This window comes from Plecotus auritus (genome assembly GCF_963455305.1).
Source record: "Plecotus auritus genome assembly, chromosome: 3".
NCBI classification, from domain to species: Eukaryota; Metazoa; Chordata; class Mammalia; order Chiroptera; family Vespertilionidae; genus Plecotus; species Plecotus auritus.
Window position 1 is genome coordinate 53,796,111 of NC_137772.1, and position 9,172 is coordinate 53,805,282.

At 40.6% G+C, this 9,172-nt stretch overlaps 1 pseudogene across 1 annotated transcript; it reads left to right on the forward strand.

The window, feature by feature from the left end:
* The first annotated feature begins 1,926 nt into the window (after positions 1–1,926).
* Positions 1,927–2,590, forward strand: LOC308244041 (adenylate kinase 4, mitochondrial-like; annotated as a pseudogene). Its single transcript has one exon. The product of its transcript is annotated as an adenylate kinase 4, mitochondrial-like (transcript).
* The last annotated feature ends 6,582 nt before the right edge of the window (positions 2,591–9,172 follow it).

A 9,172-nucleotide genomic window follows, 5' to 3' on the forward strand; every position in this document is an offset into this window, starting at 1 on the left:
TACAAATGACAATGCTGATTAAAATATCCAAAAGAGATAGCTGTTTCAGTTTAGGATATAGATAGACACATTGAAGATTATTTAATAATCATGGGTGTTCTTCTAGAGTGATGAAAATGTCTTGAAATTACAGAGACATGATGATTGCATAACACAATGAATGTACTACATGCCACTGAATTGTCCACTTTAAATGGTTTATTGTATGTTATGTGAATCTCACCTCAGTTAAAAACAATCCAAGGTGGTTAAGAATATAAGTAAGAAACCATTTCTTCCTCTTAAAAATTCAATACTAAATTAACAGAAAAATATGAATATCTATGCTTTCATTCATGGTGTATAAAATATATCATTTTTATCAGAGAAATACACAATTATTATTTGAGTCTAGGTGGTAATCCGGTCATTTTGTCCTACCCAGTATCTACACTAATAAAAGAGAAATATGCAAATTGACCGTACCTCCGTGACACCCACCAACAATCAGGAGTGAGTATGCAAATTAACCCAAGATGTCAGGTTAATTTGCATACACAGGCACAGAGTGAAGACTGAAGGCTCCAGCCCAAGCAAAGACTAAAGACTGAAGACTGAAGACTGAAGACTGAAGAGGCTTGGCTTCTCCGCTGCGGCTGGAGTGAAGGCCTGGGTCCTAGGTACCAGAGGAAAACTGGTGCCAGCAGCCAGGGGAAGGAAGGCCTATTGCACGAATCTTCATTCATGGGCCTCTAGTGTTTAATAAGAGTTATTATTCTTTCAAAAATCTAATCTATACAGTCAAAGCTGAAAAGGAAATATCCTCTAATGAAAATTGCATTTTTATTTCTGCTTCTCAGACACTTTCATCATTCAGTGTGTATTGCTGCTGGACTTAAAAATTGTGGGCAAAAGAGTCTAATTATCTCCATATTAACACTGAATTGACAGGCAAATATTCTCAAAAGGCTTCTAAATTAGCACTAATTTAAATCACCTCTATTCTAAAAGGCTTTCTTCAACAGATGTGGAAAGTTTACATAAGATTTTCTACTGAATTATTTAAATGACAATATCATCTGGAAAGAGTATTATATGACTAGCAGGCAGGAACAAATAGCAAATTGAGAATTTTGCAGAAGCATACTTATATATATGATTTTTTATACACACAGACACACACACATGAACAGAACCAATGATCATTTAAAGCTATCAAAATCATATGGAGCCCAGCCAGTGTAGTCCAGTGGTTGAGCACCAACCCAAGAACCAAGAGGTCTCTGGTTCATTTCCAGGTCAGGACACATGCCAGGGGTTGTGGGCTTGGTCCCCAGTAGAAGGCATCCAAGATGCAGTGATCAATGATGTTTCTCTCTCACAGATGTTTCTCTCTCCCTCTCAATTCTTCTACCTCTAAAAATCAATAAAAATGTATTTTAAAAAAAATCACATGGAGATTCTAAGTATGATGCAAAAATAAGTAAATAAACATGTACCTTTTAGTGTGTTTCAAAGGAACTAGAAATTTTTTCAATAGCTCTCTGACTAAAATCCAACTATCTGAAACAGCTTTCTATCATACAGTAAACACACCTATATAGAAAAAAATAACTACTTAATTACCATAAACTTTACACTAATTTTGTATTAATGGCATTAATAACTTTAAAAATTTTTCTGTGAAGAAACTGAAAAATAACTTACGCATATAGACATCTTTGACATTACACAAAGACAGTCATTTTGTATCAGTGTTACTAGAGTTCAAAAGCATTAAACTCTAATTTAAAATGACATTTAATAAGTCAACAGTAAAAATAAATGCATCTGGGCCAAGTCCCCGCGCGAGCGGAGTGTCAGGAGCCGGCGCAGGAGAACCAGTGTCCCGGAGCGTCTCCAGGCGCTGTCCGGCCGGCGCGTGGCTGCCCACTCCACGCCGAGGCGATGGCTCCAAACCCCTGCGCGGTCATCCTCCGGCCGCCCGCTCCGGCAAGGGCACCGTGTGCCGGAGGATCGCCCAGAACTTCGGCCTCCCGCATCTCCCCAGCGGCCACTGCTTGCGGAGAACATCAAAGCCAACACCGAAGCTGGGGATGTGGCAAAGCAGTTCACAGAGGAAGGCCGCTCGGTTCCAGACCACGTGATCACACGCGTGCTGCTGTCGGAGCTGGAGAAGCGACAGGATCAGCACCGGCTGCTGCACGGTTTTCCCATGGCGTTAGTTCAGGCTGAAGCCCTCGACAGAATCTGAGACCTGGACCTCGTGATCCTCTGAACATTCCGTTTGAAGCACTCAGAGATCGGCTCAGCCGACGTAGGATCCACGCTCCTAGCGGGAGGGTGTGTAACCTGGGCTTCAATCCACCTCTTGGGCATGGGATTGATGATGTCACCGGGAATGGCTGGTCCAGCGGGAGGAGGAGAAGCCGGAAGCAGTCAACGTCAGGCTAAGACGGTACAAAGAGGTGGCCAAGCCGGTGGTTCAACTATACAGGTCCCGAGGAGTGCTCCACCAGTTTTCTGAGACGGACACTGACAAATCTGGCCCGGTGTTTACACGGTTTTCTCGAACAAGATCACGCCTATTCAGTGCAGAGACGCATGCTGAGCCCGGCCCGGGGAAGAACCCGAAGATGTGTTTTCTCCCTACAGGTGTTTCCGTTGTGTGTGCAGTGTGGTCCCCAGTAGAAGCCAGCTGAGATAGCTTGCAGTATCTTTTCTAGTTTAAATGATGAACTGATATGAAAACTGATGAGTGAAAGGAGGCAATGAAGAGGCTGTTCTCTGCCCTTCGGAAAGAAAGGTCACCTCTGCACCCGCCCGTCAAGCCCTTCGCAAGAAAACGAGGACAGGCTGGATTTCAAATGCTGTATAACCCAAGCTCTAGCTGATTTTTGACCTTCCTGTTGCCATAGTGGCAGCCTTTTTACATATGGTGGTGGTGGTCTCTTGGTTCTCCCCACCCCCTAATGGCTGTTGAACCATAGGGCCTGAGGATGCCCGGGCCGTAGACCAGGCTTTGTCCACGTTCTCTGGTATATCCTCCCGTGGAGACAAGGAGGTTGAAGCCAGTTGCTCTCAGTGGTCGCTTCTCTGACTTTGAGTGACTGTACCCACAACTTATTTTATTTTATTTTATTTTTGTTAGGAGAGGCGTCTCCCTTGCATCCATGCCCCATAGAAGCTCTGCTCTTCAGACAACCTGGAATGAAAGGATGTGGCTTCTGCTATTTTTATTAGATGGTGTTTTTGTTGTTGTTTAAACATCTGTTGCCTCCCCTCCCTTTCTCCCTACAGATACTTAGTGCTTTTAGACCGCTGAGATTCATTTGTAAGAGCGGAGAGCTAGGGGATGATGTCAGATCACTTGATGCACCAGAACTGAGCTCTTTGAGGGTCTACTTTACACTGCTGATCTGACTCTCATGGGTGGGTACTGTTCCTTTTTTTGTGGGGAAAAAAAAATCGTCATTGTAAATCCTCAAAGTAAGAAATATTCACCTACATAAATGTTAAAAGATCATATCTTATGTACTAAATGTAATTAAGACCATAGGGAGTTACTGGACTAAAAGAATTGTTTACATTTTATTCAAGATAAAAAAAAGATGTATTTTGAAAATGCTGCTAAATGTTGATGCTGACAGTGTTTTTCTCCTGTGGGTGAAGTGTTGGCGAAGGGAATGGAGCCTGTGGGGTTGCGGAAACATGTTGCCCTAGCTGTGCCTAGACTAAGGATGACAGCTTTACAGACTTGGTGGCCACCTTGTACAATTCTTGCTCTCCTCTGGGAAGAATAATGAAGTTTATTCCTGTTGCCTTGAAAAATATATCCCTCTTCATGCACTGTGATTATCCCCGGCGAGGGTCCTTTACTATTCTGGGGAGGGCCGTCAGTGGACTTATTGCCTTTGGCCTCTTTGGGGAAGGGATAGGAAATGACCTGATCCCTGATTCCATATTCCTTCATCTTTCACTCCCTTCTCCCTTCCAGCAAAATAACAACTACAGCCTGTGACACTGTGTCTCACGGTGTTTGCTGTTTCTGAGACTGCCCACCAACCGGGGTGGCCCTTTGCTAGAGACCAAAAAAAGTCACGCACCTTTTCCATGGTCTTTGGAAGACGATGCTTGTTTCATGCTCAGTGGCCTAATATATATATATATATATATATATATATATATTTCTGGTTTTCTTCAACACACGCCTTCAATGATTTTGTAAAAAATTTTTGAAAATATTTTGTGAAACGTAAAATCCAAGGGACAGCTTTTCTTGGTTTTCATTCTACTGCCACACATACAGCTCCTTCCCTGTTACGCAGAAATCGTTCGGATAGTCTGAGATTCCTCCCTGTCCTCACATGCTGTGGTTCTAACCAGCTCTCAATTCACTTTCTCTCCATTATCCTGACAGGCGTCCCTCTTGTTTAGAACTTAAACGTTGCTGTGTTTAATACCCATTACCTTTAATGCAAGCATGAAATAGGTACCACTTATCAAAGGCCTACTGACTGACATGTGCAGTTCCAGGGCCTTTATAAATACGAGGTGGGACAAAAATAGGTTTGCAGCTGTTCATGGAAAATAATACAATAATAAAAAATACAGGAACAAACTTTCATGCCCTCACAACTGTGACCCACCCTGCATTTCATCTTTCAAGCGTCCTGTGAGATAGGCATGATCCCACATTTATAGGAGAAGGCGAGGTCAGAGATGTGAAGTGTGTTGCCCAGGCCCCTGCTGCCAGTAACCTGTAGCCAGGATTCACGCTCGGGTTTTCCTGACTCTGCAGCTGTTTTCTGAGTGAGCTTGCTTGTTTTTTTCTTGTATTTAAGAGTGGCCTCACATAAAAAATAGTCCCCTAGGTGACATTCCACTTTACATGGTACTGTTCTTAGTTTTCCCTTTGCTTACACAAAGGAAGCTGCTAGAGGAAAGTCTGAACCTTGATACTCCTCCGAAACGATTCATTTATAGACAAAATAAAAGGCTATTAATGTAAGCTGGCTTTGAGTTCTGGCTAATCTATGGAGAAGGGAAGCTCATGTCTTTCACCAACTCTTTTGTGTCCATGGTTTTGTGCCCTTAAAGGGACCATTACCCTTTAGCTACCCTCAGCCATGGTGCTCACAGGTAGGTCAGGGCTCTTGGGAGCCTCACTTCTTTCCTGAGATTAGAACAAAGCACTTGCTGTGACCCCAGACAAGGCCCTGATAAACCGGTCCTTCCTAAAGTGCTGGCAGGTGAACCAATGGTGAGTGTGCACCTAACACAGGGTAACCCTGACTTGACACCATCTCTCTATAGTACATCACCAGGATTCTGAATGCCAAATCCACACCTTCGCCTATCATCTGATGTGGTGGCGCTGCTTATCATACACAGTTCTGGCCAACTCGGGAGACTGTCTTCCCCACCTTCCCCAGGTCATTCCCTGTCGCCTCCAGGAGCCACGCTCAGATGTGCCCCCCTCCTCCCTTCCCCTCCTGACCCCCTCACCGCCCCCTGACCCCCGCAGGGAAGGGAAAGGAAAGAAGAGCAATGGGTGAGAGAGGTGCTGCTGTGGCTTTCTACCATTCAAGATGTTGAGACAATAATGTTAGAAAGATAGCTGTGCAAATCCGTACATAGAGCTTTTACAAAATTTAATTTCCTGGAACCTACGTTCAGTATTTGACTTTAGCAGTTTGTCTAAACAATTCACGGGCATGCTGGGGGTATTTGCTCAAATCATAAACATCACAAATTTCCAAGTGTTATGGTATAGGCATTCTTAGCAGTTGCTGGTCATTGCTATTTCATGCTAGGCGCATTACATGCATTGTCTAATTAAATCCTTAACAATTACCCTAAATGATAGATATTTCAGTTACCTTGCCTCCTTGTATTTAAGAATGGAAATAATCCTGTTTACGTGAAGTCTTTTCATGGACCTATAGGGATTAACCAGGAAATGAAAAATGGCCTTTTTGTACCTTTCTTTAGTTTGGGCTCTCCATTCTCATTAGTAGGTAAAGCAACGTTACTTGCTCCCACCTGGCACCTTTGTTTTTGGCGCTCTGGTGCTGAGACAGGAAATGGGCCCTCACTGGGTCCCAGTGGTAGTTGCACACTGTATACACGGAGGGCTCATGTCTCATCTGTACTCTGCCTGCATTACAGGATCTTGGGAGGCATCCGTATCTACCTGATGAATTTCGCTCATCACCTTTCCCTTGACAGACAGCAGTTAGATTTTCTTGCTGCAGTTAATTTTGCCGGAGAGGCCATTCATAAGGCAGATGATGTTCACGATATGAATTGCTTCTCTCTTCCCCTCCATTTTTAGTAACTTCCTTGTGTCTGTTTGGTGTCTCAAAAGAAGAATGTGGTCTGGTCATAAGTTATCCCCCCTTTCCGTATATAACAGGCCCAGTCTGGTTTCCAGGGGAGAAGTGTGCAAGACCCAGATGTCAGGGACCCATGAGGCCATATTTCAGCTGTGAAGAAATATCTGCTTCCTGCACCTGTTGAGATGTATTATAATTACAATTGCTTATAAGTGCCATATCTTATCTTTCTTTTAGCAAATTGCACAGTTCTTGCCAAAATAAATGCCATTATCTAAGTAGTGTGTGTGTGTGAGACAGAATGACAAAGAGATAGAGATGGTAAAACATTTCCAAAAAGGAGAAAGCTCTAGTATGGCATGGATATTCCTTCCTTCCTTAGTGATAATTAGGCTATCCCAAGAAGTTCCGTATCTTTGAAATAAAAGATTTCCTGCTTAAAACTTTTCAAACAGCAGTGCACCCAGACAATTCTCCCTGGGGTTAGTGTGTGCCTAACTCCATTCCATTAAAACTTTTTTCTTTATTTTGAAGCTTTGGCTACAGTCAGAATGTACTCAATAAAAACAAACTGAATTGTATTTAATTTATAGAAAAGGGAAGAAAAACAAAAACTCAGTTTTTATGTCAGCGCCAAGGCGTCAGGGGTCAGAGGGTCTTTCTAGTTTTATGAGAATTCATACTACTGATTTTTATATACTCTTGTTTTTGAAATGAACAGATCTCTGGGGGAAATTGAGTTCCAATGGCATTTCACTGTGATCCCTCTCAAGCTCGAATCAGTTTTCCAACCCAAGGACAACTTGTCTCTGGTTTACTGCCCTGTGAACCCTCAGCTCGCTTTCCCAGAAGTCACGTGTTTACGATGAGTCAGTGCTTTCCCACAGGGAGAGCCCTCGGCCCTTCTTGATTTGGGTCTATGTGCTTAATGCAGACTATAGAAACCTAATCTGTAAGTGTTCTAACTGTTCATTGTATTATTATTTTTACTTTCTTGCTTGAAGCTTATTCATACTTTTTGATTTGATAGAAATAAAGTTTTTTTCTGCTTAAAAATAAATAAATAAATGCTTCTGGACATGTAATTTATAAGGTTCCTATTACATACAAACTAAAAAATTAGATTGTGCCACTTATACCATTCCAGCTTTTGATTTCAGGGATGTAAACAAATAAAGTGTATATAAATTATGGTTATACTGATAATGATTTCTGTAAAAATTTAGGGAAATAAAAACATAACCAAATTATTTATATATCATTCCTCTTAAAATGTTGTTGACGATATGTAATAACAGAAATTAAGAAGAGTAGTTGAAAAATATCTTAACATATCTAAATACTACCCGTCACCTTCAATACTACAATTCTGCACCAACTCAAAATCATTTTTATCCTGTAATTTTGTGATAATCCTCTTAGTGTAACTCTTCTTCTGGGTTGCTCCCATTTTATTTCTTCTTAATGCAGTTGCTATTGTAATCCTCTTAAAATTTAAAGCAGATCATATCTCTTCTGTGTTTGTAATTATATACTATCTTCACATCTCATTTCATGCAGTAGTTATTAGAGTGACCTATAAACTACACAACAAATATGATTCCATGCTATTTCCTATTTCAGTGACTTCATCTTTTATTTGATTCCGCCTTGTTCGCTTTACTCCTAGCAAAGTATAGTCAAGTTTAACAGAGAGATATTTGCTGGAACAATAGAAAGGGTTGATTTATCAATAGTTTAGAGTGGAAGACTACAATGATGCCATTTTCATGAAATATAAGGTGGTCAGTCTTTCATGTGTTAAATTTAAGAAAACTAAATCTTTAAATGGAAATCCTGATTTTGCATATGAACACCAACTAATAAATGGTTTTTGACTGAGTTTATCATATAGGAGATTATCTAATGTGTCCTTGGACACTATGTTTATTTTCTAGTCCATACATATACTTAACATATGGAAGAAGCTTTACATTGGTTTCCACATTGCACCTTTGTGTTAGGAAGTCCTAGAAGAAAGCCTCTGAAAGCCAAGATAGTATATCTAAAGCAAAAGCGCATTCTAGAAAGATTTACATAGAAAACATCAAAATCAAGAATCTTAAAGATGCAGAGAGACTTGTACTCATCATTGTTCCTTTTAATTCACTCTACAGAAGACAGAAGAGTGCAACATTAATCATTGAAGAGACAAAAATGCTGTTGTGCCAGATGCAATATTTTATCTGCAGCAGATCAATACAGCCTCTGACATTTTGTAGCAGCTTTTACTAGTTGTTTGGTAAATGTGTTTTTTTTCTCTTGATACCCTTTAACAAGAAGGATTTTTAAAAATCATCTTTACAAGACAAATTTAGTAGTGGATCTTCAGTGTCCTGTTGTAATATTCTGCCTCCTCTTCTGTTCTTGGATATAATATATTCTGTAGGGTTCTTAATCATGCTGATATTCTGTGTTAATGACATTATGCTATATTTTAACTGATGAGTAGGAAGTGGCAAGAACCTTGAATTCTCTAGTAAAATATCATGCTTGCCAGAGTGTCAAGATGATTTCTCAGATGTTTAAAAGGATTAAATATTGGTGACAATTTTAAAGGATTAAATATTGAATAATGTTGAACATTCTAACATAAAGCTCCTTCTACTCCCTAAAAACTGACTTATACCACTGAGAAATAGATATTTGATTTATCTCATTGGATTTTGGAGGCAGTATATATCATACATGGGGTTATTATCCTGATCTGTTTAATAAGTGACTAGAAATTCTGTTCAGAATGTGCCTCAAAGCAAGAAATATCTCTTCAGTAAGAACAGGATGGAGAACAGGCTGTTTTGCTTTAGCACCATGGA